Raw genomic sequence first — 23,157 nt, forward strand, 5'->3', positions numbered from 1 at the left:
CGAGTGGTTTCAACCTTCAAAGCCCTTGAGAATACCCAGTAATTCCTTTCAGAATTTCCACAGACATCTCCACCCACCTCCTCTTCTCTAAATATGCTATTTTTTTTCTTAAGCACTGGCATGTACAATAAAATTTAAAACTATTTATATACTTTTTGTTCATGTCATTGCAATATTATTTGGTGATTTTTTTTTCTTTCTGTTGAAGATATTAGCTGTATTATGGATTGACTAGAGAGTTTTGGTCTTAAAGCTAACAACTAGATGAGACCACTGTTCCCTTCAGAAAATACATCCAAAGTTCCAAATATGCGGTTTAAAAACAACCTCTTTGGGAGCTGAAGACTAAGAAGGCTGTCTTAAACCACAGATTAGCAATCTTTGAGAAGTGGTGTGTCAAGATTCCAAACCCTTTCTAGATTTTCATCAGCAGAGATATGTGTTGGTGAGAAGCATGGATCAGCCTTCCCTTCTTGGGAGTTAGAGAAGAAGCTATACAGGAAATGTTTGGTTGCCGTGTAGACTCTCACAGAGAGCAAGAGGCGGAGGATCAGGCCTGGGTAGCTGACTTCATACCAATTTCAGCTCACCTGTGAAGGTGCTTCAGCCAGACACCAGGAGCTCTACACCAAGACATAGCTACTTAAGCTGCACTGAGACTAAAGGCCTATTTTTTCATCAATATTAATGAAAAAGGTTTTGAAAAGATATTTTTATTCAGCCTCCAAACAACACGGTGCTAAAATTCATGATGGCTTAAAAGTGGAAATTCTATATTATTTGCTATTTGAACTGAGACCATTGTTAATAAACAATCAGAAGTTAAGACTTTGCTATGATTTAAAAGAAAATGGTTCTTAGTTTTGTAGTTTTAAGTGTACATAATGGTGCATAGTTGACATTTTAGTCCATTCTGACACAAGAACCTCTTTTTTCTAACTGTTCGCCTTTTACCCCTACTTTCTCTTCTCATGAACATTTGATTTAATTATTTTTGCCTTCAAGGACATTATTTTTTTTATTAATGAAAGATAAGACACATCAGTGTTTTCTCAGAGAAGAATTTAAAGAGATTTACAAGACCGTGCCCCCTCTTTCCCTTGAACTTAGCGTCCCCCTTTAGATTTCCTTTATTTCTGATTCACACTCAAATTAACATCATTTATTTCTTTTCCTCTTAAAAATCTGCTGAAGTGTGAACAAAAGTTCCTGTCTCACTGAATTTGTTTGTTACTTTCATTGGACATTTTAGGATTAGAAATTTGCCTTTGAAATACAGAACAGTGTGGATCAATTGCTACCTCTAGGTAGAAAAACAAGGAAAAAATAAAAATATAGTTTTGCTTTGTTTGTCTAAGCATAAAGAGACTCTGGAAGGATACTTAAAACATTAAGTGTTTATCTGTTTGGGATTGGGTGATGAGAATTAGGTGGATAGGGACAGGATGGGAAGCAGATTTTTTACTGTATCTCTTTATATTTTCTTGGTTTTTGACCTAACTGTGTGAATAGCCCATTGTAAAGTAATTTTAAAAATCACGTTTGTGGGTTCCTTGATTAAAAAAAGTAGACCTGTATATTTCTGTTGTCCCCTTTTCATATGTCTTTAGCAAAGTTGTCGTTTCTAATCTTTTTTGAAAGGATGCATGTGTATTCTGATCTCAAAAGACTAATAGTGTTTTGTAGGCATCTTGACCTGGCTTTGTTCTCTTCAAGTGCTATGACTAGGATTCATCATGAAGATTTCCCTTAGCAAATTCTGATACTGCAAATAAGACCAAACCTTAAGTTGTTGTTGGTTTATTCAAAGAATCTTTTAACTGAAATTATCTGCAATATTCTGCCAATGGGATACTCAGTTGTTTCCTAATAAAACTGTTAGACAGTACCAATCTCATTGGCGCAAAGTTAGTTGGTATTTTTCCCCATGGTATCTAGCATTTTATCACCATGTTATAATTTACCTGCTGAATATTATATGACTTAGAAAATAAAGATTAGTTTACTTTTAGTATTTAGGTAATTCTGCTCTTTTCAGTACACACTAAGCCAAATAGTTTCGTGGCTTTTTGCCATTTGGACCTGTATTTTACCCTGAGGAGAGCAAAGAGAAAAGAACTAATATTGAGTACCTACCATGTGCTGGGTGCTTTAGAGAGATTATTTTATTAAATACTCATAATAACTCTATGGGGTAGGTATGTAGTTTTATAGATGAGCAAATTGGGGCTCAGTGAAGTTTTGAAGGTAGCAGTGTGTGGCCAACAGGACAAAGCTGATCTGAACTGGTCTGCCTTGAGCCTTTGAGAAGCGAGTAAGGCTGACTCCTCTCAAAGCCCTTCCTCAGAAAGAACAGGCAGAATTGATTTACAGATAACTCAGATTACCATTTGCTGATGAGGCAGTAGTTAAATGAGTTTGAAAACTGGCTTTTCATTTTTACTTTATTAATAGAGATTATATTAATGTTGTAACCTAGAAACGGCTGCCAGACTTTGGGAAGAAAGCTGACTGAAGATGTTTTAAGTATTATATATGTCTTATCTAATAGAAAAGGGCTTAAAATTCTAAATTTAAATTTTTGAACCTACAAAATTTAAATGTCTTATGTCATCTGCAGAGCTGTCACATTCCTGTTAGCAACTGCTGTCCAATGAACTTTACCAACTTTGACAAATGCCGTTGTCATATTCTAAAATCCCTGAACAACAATAACCAGCACCACTGATATTAATGCTTCAAAATAGAGCGATCAGCAGGTGTAGATTCTGGGATGAGCTCTTGCTAACCAGGTAAGAAAGAAAAAACATTTTAGGTCTGAATTCTTATGATTCTATTATCGAATAAAATGGACTTTTAGGTTGTTTCTACTTTTTGGCAATTAAGAATAATATTGCTATTGAATATTTATTTTCAAGTTTTTGTGTGGACAAATGTTTTCATTTCTCTTGGGTGTATACCTGGGAGCAGAATTGCTAGGTCATATGGTAACTCTGTTTAACTTTTCGAGGAATTGCCAAACCATTTTTGTCTGCACCATTTTACAATCAGATCAATAATATATGAGGGTTCATATTTCTTCACATCCTCACCAACACTTGCCTGTCTTTTTTATTTTAGTCATTTCAGTGGGTGTGAAGTGGTATCTCATTGAGCTTTTGATTTGAATTTCCCTAATAGCTAGTGAAGTTGAACATCTTTTTGTATATCTGTTGACCATTTGTATGTCTTCTTTGGAGAAATGTTTTTTTTTTCAGGTTCTTTGCCTATTTTTAAATTGGGTTATTTGTCTTTTATGTTGAATTGTAAGAGTTCTTTATATATTATTAGATGCACATTACTTATCAGATATATGATTTACAAATTTTTCTCCCATTCTGTGGGATTTCTTTTTCACTTTCTTTATGGTTTCTCTTGAAGCACAAAAGTTTTTAATCTTGATGAAATCCAGTTTATCTCTTTTTTCTTTTTTCACTTGTGTTTTTGGTGTCATATCATCTAAGAAATTAGAGCCTATCCAGTTTTCCCAGCACCGTTTGTATCTTTTCCCCATTGAATTATCTTGGCATCCATGTCAAAAATCAATTGATCATAAATGTAAAAGGTTCTTTCTATACTCTCAATTCTAATCTGTTCATTTATCTATCTTAATGCCAGTGTCACACTGTCTTAATTAGCTTAGCATGGCCCTGTAGTAAGTTTTGAAGTGTGAGTCCTCCAATTTTGTTGTTCTTTTTTCAAGATTGCTCTATTTTCGGTCCATTGCTTTTCCATATTAATTTCAGGATCAGCTTGTTAATTTATGAAAGAATGGCAACTGGGATTTTGATAGAGATTTCACTGAATCTGTAGATCAATTTGAAGAGTATCTCCATCTTAACTATATTTAGCATGGATTGTTTTTTCATTTATTAAGGTCTTCTATAATTTCTTTCAACAAAATTTTATAGTTTTCAGTGTACAAGTCTTGTACTTCTTTTGTTAAAATTTATTCCTAAGTATTTTATTCTTTTTAATACTATTGTAAATGGAATTTTTTTCTTAATTTATTTTATGTTTGCTCACCTTTACTGTATTAGAAACACAATCGATTTTTTAAATTGAGATATAATTGACATTATATTAGTACAATTGATTTTTGAATACTGATCTTGTATTCTTCAGTCTCGCTGAACTTATTAGCTTGAATAGTTTTTTGATGGAGTCATTAGGATTTTCTATTTACAAGATTGGATTATCTGCACATAGCAATAGTTCTACTTCTATGCTTTTTATAACTTTTTTTCTTGCCTAATTAGTCTAGCTAGAACCTCCAGTACAATGTTGAATAAAAGTGCAGAGAGCTGATATTCTTGTCTTATTCCTGATCTCAAGGGAAGAGCATTCAGTCTTTAATTGTTTCATGGGATGTTAGCAGTGGATTTTTAATAAATGCCCTTTATTAACTTGAGGACATTCTCTTCTAGTCTTAGTTTGTTGTGTATGTTTTTTTTAACATTAAAGAGTGTTTGATTTTATCAAATGCCTTTTCTATATTTACTGAATTGAACATGTGGTTTTGTCCTTTATTAATACAGTGTATTACACTGATTGGTTTTCAGATGTTAAACCAATTTTACATTCCTAGGATAAATCGCATTTAGTCATGGTATGTAATAATCCTTTTTACATGTTGCTGAATTTGGTTTGCTGGTAGTTTATTGAGGATTTTTGCATCTATATTGATTTATAATTTTCTTGTGATATATTCATCTAGTTTTCATATCAGGATAATACTAGCCTCATTGAATGAGTTTCCTGCTCTTTTTTGGTGGGGAGGGAACAGATTTTTGTGAAGGATTGGTATTAACTCTTCTTTAAACATTTGGTGGAATTCACCAATAAAGCCATCTGGGCCTAAGCTTTTCTTTGTGGGAAGTAAGGTTTCTTTGTTTTGTTTTGTTCACTTACTAATTCAGTCTCTTTATTTGTTATATATCTACTCAGATAGTTTCTATTTCTTCTTGAGTTAGTTTTGGTAGTTTTATCCTCTTACAAATTTGTCTGTTTCATCTAGGTTATCTAATTTGTTGGGGTACAAATCGTTTGTAGTGTTCTCTTAAAATTATTCTCACTTCTGTGAGATTGGTAGTGATGTTCCCTCTTTCACTCCTAATTTTAGTAATGAGTCTTCTTACTTTTATTTTTGATTAGTCTAGCTAAAGTTTTACCAATTTTGTTAATTTTTTCAAAGAACCAATGTTTGATTTCATTGCGCTATTGTTTTTTTAAGCTGTTTCATGGATTTCTGCTGTAATTATTATTATGTCCTTCTGCTTGTTTTGGGTTTAGCTTGCTCTTCTTTTTCTAGTTTCTTAAGGGTGAAGGTTAGGCTGTAGGTTTTTGAGATTTTTTTAAATATAGGCATTCAGAGCCATAAAATTCCTTCCAAACATTACATTAGCTGAATTCTAGAAGTTTTGGTATGTTGTGTTTTCATTTTCATTTATCTGAAAGTATTTCCCAATTATCTTGTGATTTATTCTTTGACCCATTAGTTACTTAAGAGTATGTTGTTTAATTTCCACATATTTGTGAATTTACTAAATTTCCATTTGTTATTCCTTTCTAATTTAAACTCATTACTGTCTGAGAACATATTTTTTATGACTTCCGTCCTTTTAAATTTAATGAGGCTTTCTTATGGCCTAATATGTGGGCTATCCTAGAGAATGTTCCATGCAGAGAATATATATTTTGCTCTTGTTGGATGGATCTAGTTGGTTTATAAAGTTATTCATGCCTTTGCCTTTCTCGTTGACCTTCTGCTTAGTTCTTCCCCTTAATGCTTTTAAAACATTATTTTAATATTTCATATTAGTATAAATATGAAAATTTTACTATCAAGAGAAAAGACTCAAATGCAAAAATAATGTTTTAGTGGGCTATTTAAACCAGATTAAAGTTTGAAATTATTTACTTTCATTACTTTTGAATTAAAATTTAAATGTAACAAGTTCAGTGCTATTTTCTCAGGTTCCCGATTCTTTTGTGTCTATGTGGTGGGATTTGCTTGTAAAGTGCACTGAAATATTTTTCAAACATTATTGACACTCATATCAAGTAAATTAACATTCCTATTTGATCACTTTATTTGTTAGGAAGTTTATTTGCTAACATGAGGTTGAAATGACAATTGGAAAAATATAACAAATAGCACCATATGATTACATTTTCTGTCATTTTTCATGGTGACATTATGTGATCTGCACCTACAAGAATTCCATGAAATGCACATTTCAAAATTTGCAGTGGTAGAAAGGCCATATGAGAGTCAGTTAGTAGAGGCATTTAAAATGTATCAATGTATTATAGGGAAGTACAATTTGCCACCCAGAAATGTGTCTCTCTAGCAAGTGGATTATTTTATTTTTAGGAAACGAAAGATTCAGAAAGGAGCTTTGACCTTCTCCCTAACTGTCTAAAAGAATTTAGATAGGGTGCCTATAACAGGGAATAGAAGTAGCATCAGAGATATCTACAAAGAATATGGGCGAGGCGTGTTGGGGAAACTCAACAGGGCCTAGAGACCAGACTCTAGCTCTGTATCCCATTGTTAAAGATGGCCCAGCACACATATTTTACCAAATATTTACTTCTCTATCTCCATGTGAATTGTCTTCCTTCCTACCTTTGAAGTTCTAAAACCACTACGAGCTCCTCCTTAGCTCAAGATGGCATATAGGCCTCAAATGCCCACATTGCCCTTAGGCTCCCTAGTCTTATGGAACCCCTATATGTAGGCACATGATTAAATTTGACCAATTTTTTCATGTTAATCTGTCTCATGTCAATTTAATTCTTAGACCAACCAGAAGAACCTAGAAGGGTAGAGGAAAATTCCTTCTCCAACAGTATGAGTACTACTAAATTATTTTCCTCAACTAAAAATACTTAGACATTTTAATGCCATGTGTTTGTGAAGACAATATAATTCAACATATAGAAGTTATTCTGTATTTTAAAAATAAATTATTGTTTTGAAATTATAAGAAATAAAATACCCACATTTTAATATTTTTTTAAAACTGTGTTTGTTGTTAAAGTAATCTGTCATTTGATGAGTCTTATCATCTAACAACAACCATTTTGGAAGGCCATTTGGCCTAGGTAGATAAAAGAGTATGAGTCAGAATGTAAAGGAGGAATTCTAGATTAGCAGAGAGGACAGCAGTTCAGAAGAAAGCATAGTTTAGAGAACAAACATCAGCTGCAGAAGAATCAAAAAGAATGTGATAGTGGAAAAAGTATAGAAGGGGATGAAGGAGGAGGATGCAGCTGCAGAAGTCTGTGTAGGTCTTGGCAAAGAGGCTGTACCTAGACATGCATCCTTAGGCTTTCTAAATCTACATCTACCTTTCGGAGGGAAATTTCTGTTGGAACAAGCCCTCTTCAGTAGCGTACTTATTTTAATAACTGAATTACCTCTTACCATTTGGATCATGAGGCAGTATTTTCTGTTGGCAACACTGAATGTCCGGAAGAGTGAATGCGATTGTTTTAATAAGTCTTTTTAAAATCTTATGAGCTTACTTAGGGAAGGGATGATAGATGTGGAAACGCTTGGCATAGCGAAGGGCACAAACTAGGCACTTGAGAAATGTTGGCTGACATTAACCTGTCCATAATATTCTGTAACATTTAATAGCCTCGGCTAGGGAATTGAGAAGGCCTAGGTTGTTATAGTGTTAGGTCTACTACTAACTTGTTAAGTGATCCTAAAAACTAAGCAAGTGACTTGATTTTCTTTAACTGTAAATTACTCAGTTCCTTCCACCTCTAAAATTCTATGGTTCTATTAAATTCATATTAAAAAAAAAAAGCTTTAAATAAAGATTATTCTTTTAAAAGCGGTGGAAGTTTTTGTTGTTTTCAACTTTTACAATTTTAACTAGGGTACACTACTACATGAATAAGATTCTTTATTGCATTATCGAAAGCCAACCACTGATTTATTTGAAAACAAAGGGTTTCTTTGCAGTGTCATTTAGCCTGGCATTGCCATGAATCCAAGAATTATTCTACGCTAATCAGAGAACAGTAATGCAGTTGTACTTAAATTTAGAGTTCCACACAGCCATTCACCAGAGATGAATTGAGGTGAACAAGTACTTCTAACTTAATTTGCAAAAGTTCTAAAACATACTGGTGGAATTCACTGCAGGAATCATGGCGTAAAACAGGTTGGAAGTGTGGCTCATCATGCAAAGCTGTCAGAGAAATTATTGCTTTCTGTTGTATGTGTTTTCTGGATCTGTATGATTTCTAGTAACATTTATTGAACATGTAAATTTTAGGAGCATTTCTGCCATTTTGAAATATTGACGTGTGGCGTGACTGTTAGAGAATGAATCAGAATGGTTGGTCATCTTTGTTTTTAAAGGAAGCCAATGCCTGGCTTCAGATAATGCTGTATGGAATCATATTCATATAGTTTTTTTCCTTTATACTACACACAACACTCTGAACGTTTCTGTACTCTTGTCACCAAGTGTGTGTTAGTTTTCCCCACACCAGCCAATTCTGAGACACCAGCTGGGTGTCCTACAGTTTAACTCAATTCTGACACTGTCTACTTGGAGATCCCATAGGTTAAGGGCTCCGTTCTATATTACTGCCCTCCCCCACCTTCAGCCACCCATCAGAAGTCCAGGTTATTTATTACCTGTTCTGACCAACAGGCTACAAGTCAGTTTCCCACTACGTCCTCCTCAGCTCTAATTAATTTTGCTAGAGTGGCTCACTAAACTTGGGAAAATAGTTTACTTACTGAATTACCAGTTTATTATAAAAGGATATAACTCAGGGACAGCCAGATGGAAATGAAGCTAGAGCACGGTATGTGGAAAAGGATGAGGGGGTTTCCGTGCTGTCTGTCTCAGAGCACCTCACACCTCCGTGGGCACCAGCTCAGAAGCTCTTCCAACTGCATCCTTTGGGGATTTTGTGAAGGCTTCATTATGTAGGCATGATTGATTAAATCATTGGATATTGATGATTGATTCAACCTCCAGCCCCTCTTCTCCCCAGAAAAGAGAAAATTCCAACCCTCTAATGTAATTAGATTAGTTGCCCTGACAGCTGGCACCCATCCCTAAAATACCTAGGGGCTTTACAGAAACCCAATTATATAAATTCAGGTGTGATTGAAAGAGGCTTGCTATTGCTATATGAATAACAAAAGACTCTTATTTCACCTTTATCCACCCTACACTTAGGAAATTTCAAGGGTTTTAGGAGCTCTGTGCTATAAATGAAGATGAAATATATATATTTCTTAATATAAATCACAATGTTATAGTAGTATACCTTGTTTAAAAAATATTAAAATGATGAGAACCAAAACAATTTTTTCCACCTCTTTTAAAACAATACGCTTTAAATATCTGGACAATTTTTGTCCACTTCATTAAATGTCAGGTTATAGTATGCGAAGATATTTGATTGTAATATAGCACAGTTCATTGAACATAGTAGAACCTCAAAAAATGTTTAAGTTAATGAATAACTAAACTTTATGCAAACTGAGCCTTTGTGGTTGATTGCTCGTGTTAATCTAGTCATCTGCTCACACCTTAAAAAGAGGCTAAAAATAATAGAGGAAAAAATTCCTTTCATTTTATCCCACATACCAGAAGAGACTAATCTTCTTAAAGCTCTATTATAATTGCATGCCTACCTTTCTTAACCCACAATAATGCTTTATTAGTTCAAGTCCAAACTCCTCACCCTGTTTATATATTCAGTAAAGCAGTCTGCATAGTTCTATCAGTTTACTTAATCGGCAGAGTAGGCAGGGAGCATGTATCGTTTGTTCTTACTTGGAGCAGATTTTGATTTTTCAAATATAGGCTTTAGCATCAGAGTATAGACAGACTTTCAAGTTATATGTTGGTACACTAAACAAAAACTTTCTATTCATCAAATATTTATTGAGCACCCATTATGAGTTGGGACTACTAGTGGACAGACATTAGTGATAATCAAAATCAACATAATCTCTGCCTTTGTGGAGGTTCTGGTCTAATTGTGAAGGCAAATGAACAATTATAACCCAGGGTAAAAAATGCTAGGACAAGAGCCCACAGCAAGAGTAGCTAATCTAGCTGTGGCATCAGGGGATGCTTCTCAGGCCCAGTGACATCTAGCTTGATGGAAGTTGACGGGCTGTGCATTACAGGAGCAGCAAGTGCAAAAGCCTAGTGGGGAGAGAGACTGGTACACTCAAGAAAGTGATAGAAGTTTCTTAAGGCCGGATCTCTATCTGTATTACTGTAGTAGATCATAGAAGAAAATAAAGACTATCTCTTTGTCCTAGCCAGGACTTGCTTGCTCTTTCTCTCAGGGCCTAAATTGCCTTTCTTTCTTGGAAGTTTTAGGAGGAAAAAAAAAAATCAGAATTAATAAAATAAGCTTCTGTTGTTTCACTGACACCCAGCTTCTAGTCAAATGTTATGTTGTTTTTACTTTTTATGCGTGTAAGATTAATAAGTCATCTTGAGGTGGTATTGACTGCAGTTTGCTGGCACTGCCCTGTAATGCTCTCCCCTACTTCTTGGAGCATATTTCCTTGAGCCCACTCCCTGGGTCTTCATTACTGTCAAAATAACATCAGACTCCTTAGCATAGTTGTCAAGTCCTCCATAGTTAGTCTCTCATCCTACCTCTCTGTGTTTTCTGCTCATCTCCTTCATTCAGACTTACCCTTTGCTCTGCCATACCTTTAGCACACCTTCTGTTTTCCTCCTTTTGAGACTTTCCTTCCCTTCCCTTCACCTGGAAGAGCCTTCTTCCCTTTTACGGCTTATCACACTATGATCCTTTCTCGAAAACTTCAGTTCAAATACTTCTATCAAGTCTCTGATTTTCTGGCTATCCTTCCTTTTCCAGGAATGTTTCTTCTTTCGAATGAAACATGCCATAGTCTTTTGTAGTGTTTTTTAAGATGTGGGTTGCAACCCATTGGTGACTTGTAAAGTCAATTTAGTGGGTTTTGACCAGCATTTAAAAACTTGGAATGAAATAGACCGAAATAGAAAATATTAACATGTGTTGTATGTAAAAAGAGGTAATATTTGTCCCATGTACTTTTGTTGCAGTTATAGATATATATGAGTGTGCTGACTTGTCATGTAAGAAATATTTTTTATTATAGGTCTTGGTCAGAAAAGTTTGAAAAACACTGATTCACATTACATCTGTGGATTTGCTTCCCAATTATGTGTTACTTTAAGATGGAGACTTCTCATTCAGGATCCAAACATTCCACCCTCTCCACTTTATATAGTATCTAGGGTGTTTTGTTCATCAGAAGTGTTGATTTTCTTTGAACTTGTCTCTAATTCTTCCTAAGCCTTGCCATAGATTTCCCAATGAGTTCAATCTAGAGGATTGGAATCCCCTACTTCTGTTCTCCCTCTGGAAAACTTCCTGTAGGAGTCTTCTGTTCTCTAGTTCCAACCTGAGCTGCTGCTGCAAAATTGTCATTCTGGGAATTTTTTGTGCCTCTTACTTGGGCTGGGTCCTTTGCTGCTGCTACTGCTTCCCTTTCCTCCCCCTCTTCCCCTTCTTCCCCCTCTTCCCTTTCCTCCTCCTCCTCCCCTTCCTCCCTCTCCTTCCCCTTCCTCTTCCCCTTTTCCTCCCCTCCTCTCCTCCCCCTCCTCAGCTTACTCTGTTATTTTGGTAGAACACAGAGTCCAATAGCTTCCTGAGAAAGAGTACAATGGGAGATAATTTTTTACCTTATATAGTCTGAAACGCCTGTATTCTACCCTCATATTTTAGTGATAGTTTGGCTGGCTATAGAAATCTCAGTTGAAAATTGTTTTTCTTCAGACTTTTAAAGGTATTTCTCCACTGTCTTCTAGTTTCCACTGTTACAGTTAAGAAGCCATGCCATTCTTATTCCTGAACTTTTGTATGTCACCTCTTTCTTCCTCTTGGGAAGCTCTTAAGATCTTCTTATACCTTTTATTTTGAAATATTGCAGTGATCTGCCTTGCGAAGTCCCCCCTTTAGCCATTTTGCTAAGTACTCAATGCACCTTTTCAATCTGAAATTTATGTTGTTCATGTCTCAGAAAAATTCTCTGATAATTTCATCTCTACTATTTTCTCTTTCTAGAACTTTGCTAAGTTGTGTGTTTGATCTTTTGGATTGGTCCTCTGATTTTCTTACCAGTTTTTCCTGTAGTCTGTCTTTTGGTATTTTTGTTGACTTTCTTTAAGAATCTCTCAACTTTGCCTTCAGCTTTTCTATTGAACTTTTTGTTTTAGCTGTCATTATTACTTTCTAAGAGCTCTTTCTTATTCTCTGATTGTGCTTTTTTATTTTATTTTTTAAAAGCATTTTGTTCTTGTTTTGTGCATATAATATCTTCTGTCTCTATGGAAGTATTTTTATAGATAAAAACCTTTTGTTTATTCCATGTATTCTGTTTCCTGTTTTTATGTATTCTAGTTTATTTCATTTTTTTTTTTTTTTTACTTTGGCTCTTTATATTAGAGGTTTTTCTTAAGTGCTTGATGATTATTTAAAAGTAAGAAACTAAAAGAATATATCAAAAACCGAATGGAAGTTCTGTGTATCTGGGTGGCACTTGTGAAAGATGAGCCAGCTTTTTTGATGGGGATCATCACAGATTTTATCATCATCTCTTGCTTATTGCACCAAATCCTGAGCCTTTTGCCAAATCTGCAGGTTAGGTCAGCTCTCTCCTGCCTGATGTTGCTTGTGATGCCCCTCAGGTTTTCACTTTTTATCACTCTGCCTCCTTCCTGCCCCTCCACAGGCTTTCTGTCGTTATATAGTTTGGAGTTTGTGTTGTGTTTGGTGTTTTTCCTGTTGTTTTAATGTGACTTCTGAGAAAAAGGGGTGAAACCTCTATGCCAGCATTTTAAACTGAGAAATCCTTTCCTGGACTTTTCAGTTCACAAGTTTCTCCATACAGAACATTAAAATTGGAAAGAATATGCTAATGTTTCTCCTACACAAGGATGTTGAGACCTAATTAATCAATGTTAATGCATTTATGAAGATAAAAATCCTTGTGTAAGTATTAATTAGCATGCTGTTTTCCAGAGAATATAGAAAGAATGCTATATAGATTTAAATTACCTTCTATGGTTTACCATTTCAAAAAAACAAAGTTTTTTTTTTCCCTTTGTAACTTTAGATTTTGACAGACCAATATCTGTTGATCTTTCATGGCCCGTTGAGATATTCAGAGTATGGCATCAAGAGACAATTCATAACACAAAGCATGCTGAATGTGACTTTGAAAGTTGTTAGTTCTCATGATATTAAGGTGTGAAGTTTACTTTTAAAATAGACTGTCTTATAAAGTAACCTGATTTTAATGTTCTTTTTTTTTTTGAGCACATGACCATGGTTTTTCCATCTCAGTAACTTCAGTAACATTTCTTACAGAGTAATTGCTTACAGTTAAAAGACTGTCTTCAAGTAGTTTAAACAGCCATAATGTTTTTTGAGTAAGTAGTACAGAATGCCTGTTTTAGAAAGTCCAGATCTAGACTAGTAAGAGAGCTGGAGAAGACTGAGATTTGGTATGGTGCCATGTTATGGAAGAAAGGTACTGTATTACATATTATTTTAAAATTCTTTGAGATGTGTGCCTTTGTAGTATAAAGCTAAAAAGCCTCTTTTAAAGTTTAAGCTACTTAGCAATTTACTTTTTAAAAAAATCTCTTTAATTTGCTAAGTAAGTCATTATCAAAAATTAATGCAATGTATTTACAGCATAGCACGTCAGCTAGAACACAGGCGTTAGGGTTAGACAGGCCTAGGCTTGAATCCCAGCACTGCCGATTGTTTTGTGAATTTGAACAAGTTACTTAATGTTTCATTTTCCACATCTGTGAAATGGAGTTAATACAGTTTCCTATAGGGATACGTGAGAGAATGCATGTGAAGTCCTTAGCACAGGGTTTGGCTCCATAAATGTTAGCTCATTCTGTCGAGGTATGTAAAGCATCTAGCACAGTGCCTTTTCCTCCTACCTTCCTCCTACATGCTTAGGATGTTCTGCTGAGTCAAAGCGACCAGTGGAAGTTATATAATGCAGATCCTTTCTTCTGATTCTTGGAAGATTTAATTTGGAGATAGTTTTGGTAAACTCAAAAAAAAATACTGCTACTAAAGTAGTATTTATTTATGCTCAGAGCTTTCTAAAGAGTTAATTCAGTCTGTGCTGAATTAGTAACCTGTAAAAACAACTGAGTTGCTGGAGGAAATTTCAAATTTTTGAAAGAATGTATTTGCCAAGCTTCTCAGGCTCACCTGGGAGAATTTATAAACAGTCAAGCCTTGATAAATTTGTCATTTTTATGTTAATATACTAAAAATATGCTGGGCTCATCCTGCCTGTGGGGTATGTTTTGTCTGGGCTGTTACTGGCATCACCAGCACCAGGATCCTCTGGGACCTAACTTAACACCCACTCATTCTAGGGACCCACATAGGACCAGTTCAGCCTGCTCTGATTTGAATTTCCTTCTGACACCACTGATTTTGAGATCAATAAACTCTTTACTCTGACAAGTAAGAGCAGCAGGCTCATCAATTTTAATTTTGAAAACTGCCTGCGTATCATCGTCATCAATTTGTCTGGGTTATTTTTACAAAGATGGCGAACTCATCAATTTGAAACCCATCATTTCAGAATTGATCATGTGGGACAATTGATCACAAGGGACTTCTAACTTTGCTATTAAATTATTTTCAGTAAAACTCTCACTAGATATTCTTGTTGTATGAACTCTCATATGAGAGAATTGTGAAGCAAATATGGAGAAAGGGATAGATCCGTTTTGTATCATTTAGAAAATATTCTTTAATATACTCTAAATTAGCTACTTTTGGTCTATATATATAATGAAATGGGCAAATTTGATTTGTTTCATTTGATAGAAAAATTATTATTTTTATTACTGAGCTGTTTTTTGCATTTGGAAGACATTCTAAATTTTGAAGGTAAATATTATGTAGCTTTTTGATTTTTTTTATTAAACTAAAAATCTCGACTTAAACTTTTTTTATTTAAAAAGAAAAAAGTTTAACATTATGGGAATATAGTGGACTTAGATTTGAATTGTTTAAAATTTTTTTTGTAAACTATTCACTTTATGTAACGTCTTTTAAACACATATAAGAATATTCATAACATATATACATACTATATAAAATAACAATAAACCAAACACCAATGTATCTACCACCCAGTTTAAGAAATCGAATATTAGCAACACATTAGATTCCCCATGTACCCTTCCCCAATTCAGTTCGCCTTCTTCCATTCCCTAAGTAACCATGACAAAACTTTGTATTTGTTATTCCCTTAACTTTTTGTAAAACTGGTTTTTGCAAAATTTGTATTTATTCCTAAACAATAAATTGTTGATTTTTTTTGTTTATGAAACTTATATAAGTGAAATGATTTCTCTTTTTAATGTAGCGTTGGTGCCATTCATCCATGTTGATGTGTATAGATGCTGTTCATTCATTTTCCCTTCTGTATCATATTCCGTTGAATGACTGTCCCACAATTTAGTTATTTTTTCTTCTCTTAATGGACATCAGGTCATTGCTAGTTTTATGGCTAGTATAAATACTGGCTTCTTATATGTGTCCCTTGTTTCACATGAGTGAAAGTGGAGTTACTAGACCAATTGCATACTTTCTGAATTTCATGAAAAATGCAATTTGTTTTTGTTTGAATTTAAGGAGGATTTGAGATTGAAGTAATTTATTTTAAATCAGTGGTTTGATAATTTTGTATCAAATTTAGCAATTTTTCTAGAAAAAAGTTTGCTTTTGAAATTATTTAGAGATAATTATATTCAGAAAGGTCAGGAAGTGAGGAATTCCAGATTGTTTAGTTATGTTTATATATAGATGTAGAGGTAGGATATATAAATATGAGATAAAGATATAGTCAATTTCAATAATCAGAATATAATATTAAGAAGAATGGCTAACTTATAGAGTATATGCAAAACTGGATGACTCTCCTAGTACATGCCAATTGAATAAATGAATATCAGCCACTGCCTGGAGATAGTTTTTGGGGTGTGTGTGTGTGTGTGTGTGTGTAAATCTGAATATGGGAAGTGAATAAATTTCCTTCAGATTTCTTGATTTTGGGACAAAAAAGTAGTCTTCTGTTTATTCAGCCTGCTTTGATTTCCCTGTGCATCTTCTATTGTCTGGAAGTAAGGTGGACTGTAAGATACTGAATGAATTTTTCATTTTGATACTGGAAATTCTACAAATTCAAGAAAAGATGCGTCAGTATGGCTATCATAATTGTCAACTTTACAATTAATGTTTATTACAAATGCTTTTCTTTGTATATATGTTTTACAAATGAAAATTATGTACATTTCTGATATAATGACCTCTCCTGAAAAATTCTGAAAAATTCTTATTTTACAACTATCTAAAATTCTCTCCTTTTTTAGATTTCCCTTCTTCCTCCCTACCTCCCTACCTCCCTACTTAAGACATTTATTGTTGCCTCTGCCTGGACCAGGTGCCTCTTTCCCTAAGTGCTAGAGATATAGGTAAGAAACAAGATCTAGTACTGCTCTCAGAGAATTTAGAGTTCAGTGGGAGAGAGGAATGTGTAAACACACAATTCCCAGTCTGTTTTCTTTGATAAAAATTGGTTCATATTTACTATTAAGAAGGGGTGAAAGAAAGCCTCCACTATTAAGATATTTTTAAAAACCTGTTCTTTGGTCAAAAAGAAATACTCATTAAATTTAAATTCTTATTTACTTCTTTTTATACATCTATTTTCAGAGCTTACAAGAAAAAGGAAAATAATTTATTATGAGTTTCCTAAAATACCACTCTGTTTTTTTGTTTGGATTTCATGAAAAAGGAGAACTGCTTTTCTCATTGCTTCAAATATTTTTTAAAATTCCATTAGTCATGACTTCTGGAAACTTCTTATTCAGAAAACATTAGCAGTCATCAATCACATCTTATGATTATTTTAATGAAATCATAAGTATGGCATGATGTTTGCAACTATGTAAACATGGTACGGTGCCTTTAATTCATGTATACACATACACTTAATAAATGTGGATATTTTAATACTGGCCTGCTTCACTATAAGAAAAAAGAGGCATGCTACGTGAGTAATCTCAGATTATTAAACATCATTTAATGAGAGGTCAATCTAAGAGGGACTAAAAAGTGTCCGGTAGATTTGGCTATGAGGAGAGCACTGTGCTATGTGCCAAAGCCATGTGGGAAATGAGGGGTGGAAGCCGATGACATTGGGTTGAAAAATGAACAATAGAGGAGGAAGAGAAGACAGCAAGTGTGGACGCTGCTCATTCACTAAAACTTAGTGAGTGTGTATTAGGGTGACCAACCACACAGGACTGCAGGGTTTCCTGGGATGCAGTGTTAAAACCAGGACAATCCCAGGCAAACAGGAGCAACTGGTTACTCTACGAGCTATGTTCTATGCTGGATTCTGAAGTTGTAAAAAATAGACATGGCAAGAGAGAATTATATAATGTGATAATTTAGGATGTAAGTTTAAGGTTCTGTGGGAACACAGAAGGGGACACTCCCCAGTTTGCAATAGATGGTCAGAAAGAGGTTATGAATGAATCCAGAGAAAATAGTTAAGAGTTACCTCAGCAAAAACTGGGGAGACACAACATTTCAGGCAGAGAAAGCATGCAGCATTTGGTTTTTAGAGAATTACAATACATATTTTTTTTTTCCAGAAAGAAACGGGGAAGTTGCTAAGGAGCCTGGGGAAGGGAGCCCATGTGCTTATGCCACAGCAATCTGGGGGTGTGGGGGATGTTAAAGGAGATAAAATCTGTTGGCCCCCATGTTTTCAGTGAGACTGGGACACTGCTGAAGGAGAGAGAAAAAATAAAGGGGGATAGGGAGTTTAGGGAGAGTGGGGAAATCACAGGTTTCTGGGAATGGTCAAATATGATCATATTCGGTGGGAAAGCTCGGAAAATTACACAGCGTTCAAAGAAATAGCTAACGCTTAATGAATGCTTCCTTTATTTCAGGCACTAAGTGTTGTTACAAACATTATCACATTTAATTATCACAACAACCACAAGAGATAGATACTGTTATTATCTCCATTTTAGAGGCAAGGAAACTGAAGCACAAAGAAATTAACAGTCGCCCAAGGTTACATGGTTTCTCAGAGGCAGAAGTCAGAATTCTGTAGGTTCTCTGGAGTCCTTCACTCTTTACCTCTGCACTTTATACATTTCCACGTGTGACTTCATGTGACACAGCCTCCTCTTATGCTGTTATTATCCCCAGGTGAGTGGACAGTAACCCAAGTAGAACCTTGTCCAAAGTCACATGGACAGTCAAGATATGTGATTAGGCAGTGTGTAGGAAGGAAAAAGTAAAGACATTTCCCTACATTACATACTTTCCCAACTTAAAAAGAAAAGAACACGATCCTGCCCTGTCTAGAAGTATTCTAGCCATTCATTTGGATTTTGGTTGTTTTCATTCACATCCCCCTAGAAATCATGGATATTACTTCTCAGCTCTAAACCAAGTTGGAAGGTTATTAGTAGTGGCCCTAGACTTCAGATGCTCTTATGACTCCCCAAACCCCTATTGACCTCTGAGCCCTGAGTCTGTAGGAAGTGGTAGTGGCTGTATGAAGCTTTGTTTGGTTAGCAGTCTCCTATTTCAGTTTGAAGAAAACTTCAGAAGCCTTGAGCTGGGACTCCCAGAGCCTCAGCAGAATTGCTGTTAAAGGTTGGAGTTGACCGTCTCATCAAAGGCAGATAAGGCCCCAGTAGCATGGGTAGAGTTGGTTTATATATTTGGGATATTCACAGGTCAGTGGATTTCTGTTTTAAGTTGTGACCAGTTTTGACTTTTGATAATTTCTGCATTTACAGATGAGGAATGAGGGGTAATGCAAAGTAAGGAACATTGCCCCATTTTTATATTGCTAATTAATGATTGACTCAGGACTAGAGTTAAGTTCCTACCTCCTTAACCTAGTGTTCTAGTGGGATTAAAAGCCAGTTAGACTTTACCACCAAGATTACTGATTTGCTGGTACCTCTTTTGAAGATAGTGGCCGCCTCATTACTCAGAATGCTTCCCAGGCAGGCTCGCAGACCTGGAGCTTTCATCGCTGAAACTCTGTAATGTTGTGACACTACACAGCATTCCTTCACTCATTCTTTGAGTGAGCCTAGTATGTCAGCCACTAAAACTCATTAAACCCTGTGGGCCCAGGGGTGAACATGACAGGTACAGTCTCTGCCCTCGTGATTCTTAGGGCTTGGTAGGAGACTGTAAAACAGTTACACTGAGTATTTACTTACATTTGTGTAGTAAATGCTATGTGAGATAAGTATTGGATGCTATGTGAGTATAACAAGGGCCCTAACCTAAGTCCAGGGTCAAGGAGAACTTCCTTGACGAAGTACAATTCAGGCTGATTCCCAAAGGGTGAGTGGGATTAGCCAAGTGTTATGGACTGAATTGTGTCCCTGCCCCCCATTCATATGTTAAAATTCTAACCTCCCAGCACCTCAGGATGTGACTGTATTTGCAGATAGGGTCTTGAAAGAGGTGATTGAGGTTAAATAAGATCATTAGGGCTCTACCCCAATATGACTGTTGTCCTTATAAGAACAGGAAATGTGGACACACAGGTACAGAAGGAGGACCATGCAAAGACACAGGGAAAAGATGGCCACCTACAAGCCAAGGAGAGAGGCTTCAGGAGAAACCAGCCCTGCAGACACCTTGATCTCAGATGTTTAGCCTCTAGAATTGTAAGAAACTGAATTTTTGTTGTGTAAGCCACCCGATATGATAGCACTAGTTGACTACACCAAACCGAAAAGGTATGAGTGTTCCAGGTGAATGTATAGAGACTAAGAAGGGGGTTGTGGTTGGCTAGTTTAGTGTTCAGAAGATGTTACTCCATCTACTTGGAGTACAAAGAATAAGGAGAATAGCGTGTCACCCACATTTATAAAACCAAATGTCTTTTCAAGATGTGAATTTCCAAAGACTAACAGAGAATCGCGAAATTGATTCATGCATCTATTGTTTTTTAAAAATAGTCATCGATATATAAAATTACACGTTTATATATTTATCGATGGCCCAGTGTTCCCTGACATTGTCATGTGTAGACCTGCTTCTCACGTGCATTCCGCATGCTCATGGGGTTCTTTGGCATGGAAGGAACTTTTTCTGCCTTCCTGTCCCTGAAAATACAATGCATAGTTCAAAATAACTGAAGTCTTGTGTACATGATACCTTTCTGACTGCTCAGGCCCCTACTTGTCTGTCCTCTTTTACCAATCATGTGTAACTGTGGTTCCCAAACCACAGTTTTGGTCTCAGAACCCCTTACACTCTCAAAAATTATTGAGGACCCCCAAGAGTTTGTATTTATGTGGGTTATCGATATTTACTATCTAAGAAATTAAAACAGAAATTTAAAAAATATTTATTTAAATTAAAAAAAGATATACCTATTACACAATAATAAGCTGAAAAAATTGTGAGATTAGCATTATTGTACATATTTCAAACATCTTTAATATGTGGCTTGATAGGAGACAGTTGGATCCTTATATCTGCCTCTGCATTCAAACTGTTAAAATACGTTGTTTTGATTGAAGTATGTAAAAAAAAAATCAGTCTTCACGAAGATATGTAGTGGGAAAAAGCAGGGATATTTTAATAGCCTTTTTCAGAAAATTGTGGAGATTCTTTTTTGATACTATATCAAGACTTGACAAGTGGTAGTTTCTTAAAGATTAGATGCAAGTAGACTCTGAATCCATATCAGTACATTTTTGGACCCAGTTACATTAACATCCATTGGTCACTGTATTAATTTCTTAGGGCTGCCATTACAAATGAACACAACAAACAGGGTGGCTTAAGACGACAGAAATTTATTCTCTTTACAGTTCTGGAGGTGAGAAGTCTGAAAGCAAGGTGTCAGCAGGACTGCACTCTCTTCAAAGACTCCAGGGCACAGTCGTCCTGTACCTCTTGTGGCTCCTCCTGGTGGTTGTCTTCATCTTCACATGGCCTTCTCCTCTATGTCTCCTGTTCTGTCTCTTATAAGGTCCATTGTTGTTGGATTTAGGGCTCACCTGGGTAATCCAAATGATCTCATCTTGTGATCCTTTTGGGGGGCCACGGTTCAACTCACTCCAGTCATCTTACATTTTTGAAAGGCTCTTTGATGCATGCATAGTTTTGTAAGTTTGTGCATTAGTCATTTGGAAAGTATTGGCTCACTGATTTATGCAGAAATTCCAAATGTTGACACATTTAATTTAACAACATTTTAAAAAAATCACATTTGTTAATATCACCAACTGAGCACATCAGAAAAATCTTCCAGTGGAGGGAAGCAGTCAAGCAGAAACAATTTTTTCAAAACTCTAAATTTCACTTGCGAGCTCGTGTTTTATCCTTGCCAACAAATACACTGAGTTGTTTTCCTTGATGTGACTGGCTTACTTTGTCCGTTTTCAAGAAAATGTCTGCCAAATACCCAAGTCTGGCAAATATTGTCGTTTGTCAGTTGTCCTTGTGAGTAAAAATGGTGTTCCACAGAAAAGCAGCTAGTTCAGCTTTTAATGTGAACAGTCACAGTCGCACAAGGAAGGGCTCTCCCTGGACGATCGTTCGTCTTTGGTGTGCATGCAGCGCAAGTGCTCTATGCATACTTCGAGTGTGTCACACAGCATATTAAAAAGAAATGTACTCCAGGGTCAAGATTTTTAAAAGTTAATAATTTTTAGCGCTTTATCAAGGACATCCTTAAGTGAACCTGGCTTTGTTCCTCTTTTCAAACTGCAAGTGATGGCAGAGAGTACCGTGACGCGTGGCACAGCAGTGCCACCACTGTGACTCGTGGCAGGGCGCCAGCCGTCCTAGACACCACTGCTTCTGCACCCGCAGTGCAAACACTGCCACAGTGAAGAAGGCAAATAACATCTTCATGTTATTGCGAAAATGCTTTGACCTCACAGACCCCCTGAAAGAATTCGGGGCCTTCCAGGGGTTCATGGACTCTACTTTGAAAACTCCTGGTATATATCATTCAGTTTAAAACTAAATCGTCACAGACTGATTGCATTTTTAACATATGTATATATTTTTATTAAAGTATAGTTAACATACAATATTACATTAGTTTCAAGTGTACAACATAGTAATTCGACATTTATATGCCTCATGATTATTCTACTAGCCATTTGTCATTGTAGAAAGTTATTACAGTATTATCGACTATATTCCTTATGCTATACAGTACATCCCTGTGACTTATTTATTTTATTGTTTGTATCTCTTAATCCCCTTCACCTTTTTCACCCATCTGCTCACCCTCCTCCTCTCTGGCAACCAGCAGTTTGTTCTCTCTGTCTATAACATATGTATTTCTTATTAATAGGACTGTTTCCTTAGAAATAAAATATATGCATATAATATTAAAAAACGGGTAGTACAGGAAGGGTTATAATGAAAAGCAACAGTCTTCCAATTCACCATTCCTCTGAATCAAATACTGTTTTAAGAAAAAAATATATGTTATAGAAAATTTCAAACATAAAGAATAGTCTTAATAGTATAATGAGCCTTCGTAAATGTATTGCCCAGTTTCAACACTTATCTTCTTCTTATTGCTAAATCTTATTCAGCTAATCACCCACTCCCCCCATCCACACACACAATTTTGAAGCAAATCTGAGACATCAGGTCATTTTATCCATAAATATTTCAGTATTATCTCTAAAATATTGACTCTTAAAAAACATAGCACAATAACATCATCATACCAAAAAAAACCCCACAATGATTTCTTAATGTCATTAAATAGCCAGTCATGTTTAAATTTCCCCAGTTGCCACATAATTTTTTCAGTTTCTCAAGTCCAAGAAAGATCCAAGTAATAGCCATATATCGCAATTGGTAGTTAATATGTCTCTCTAAGTCTTTTAGTTTATATTTCCTGCCTTTCTTTTTTCCCTTATAATTTAGATAATGAAGAAACAAGGTCATTTTTTTCCTGTAAAATTTCTCACTAAATTT

The 23,157-nt window shown here is 35.5% G+C and overlaps 1 protein-coding gene across 1 annotated transcript in view; it reads left to right on the top strand.

The window, feature by feature from the left end:
• Window positions 1–2,641: 2,641 nt before the first annotated feature.
• Window positions 2,642–23,157, top strand: part of SGK3 (serum/glucocorticoid regulated kinase family member 3) — a 94,629-nt gene continuing 74,113 nt past the window's right edge. Inside the window, exon 1 of the mRNA XM_011364606.2 lies at window positions 2,642–2,792. The gene's annotated coding sequence lies outside the window, so the exon portion shown is untranslated. The remainder of the gene's footprint in view (window positions 2,793–23,157) is intronic.

Source organism: Pteropus vampyrus, unplaced genomic scaffold (assembly GCF_000151845.1).
Source record: "Pteropus vampyrus isolate Shadow unplaced genomic scaffold, Pvam_2.0 Scaffold99, whole genome shotgun sequence".
Classification (NCBI taxonomy): Eukaryota; Metazoa; Chordata; class Mammalia; order Chiroptera; family Pteropodidae; genus Pteropus; species Pteropus vampyrus.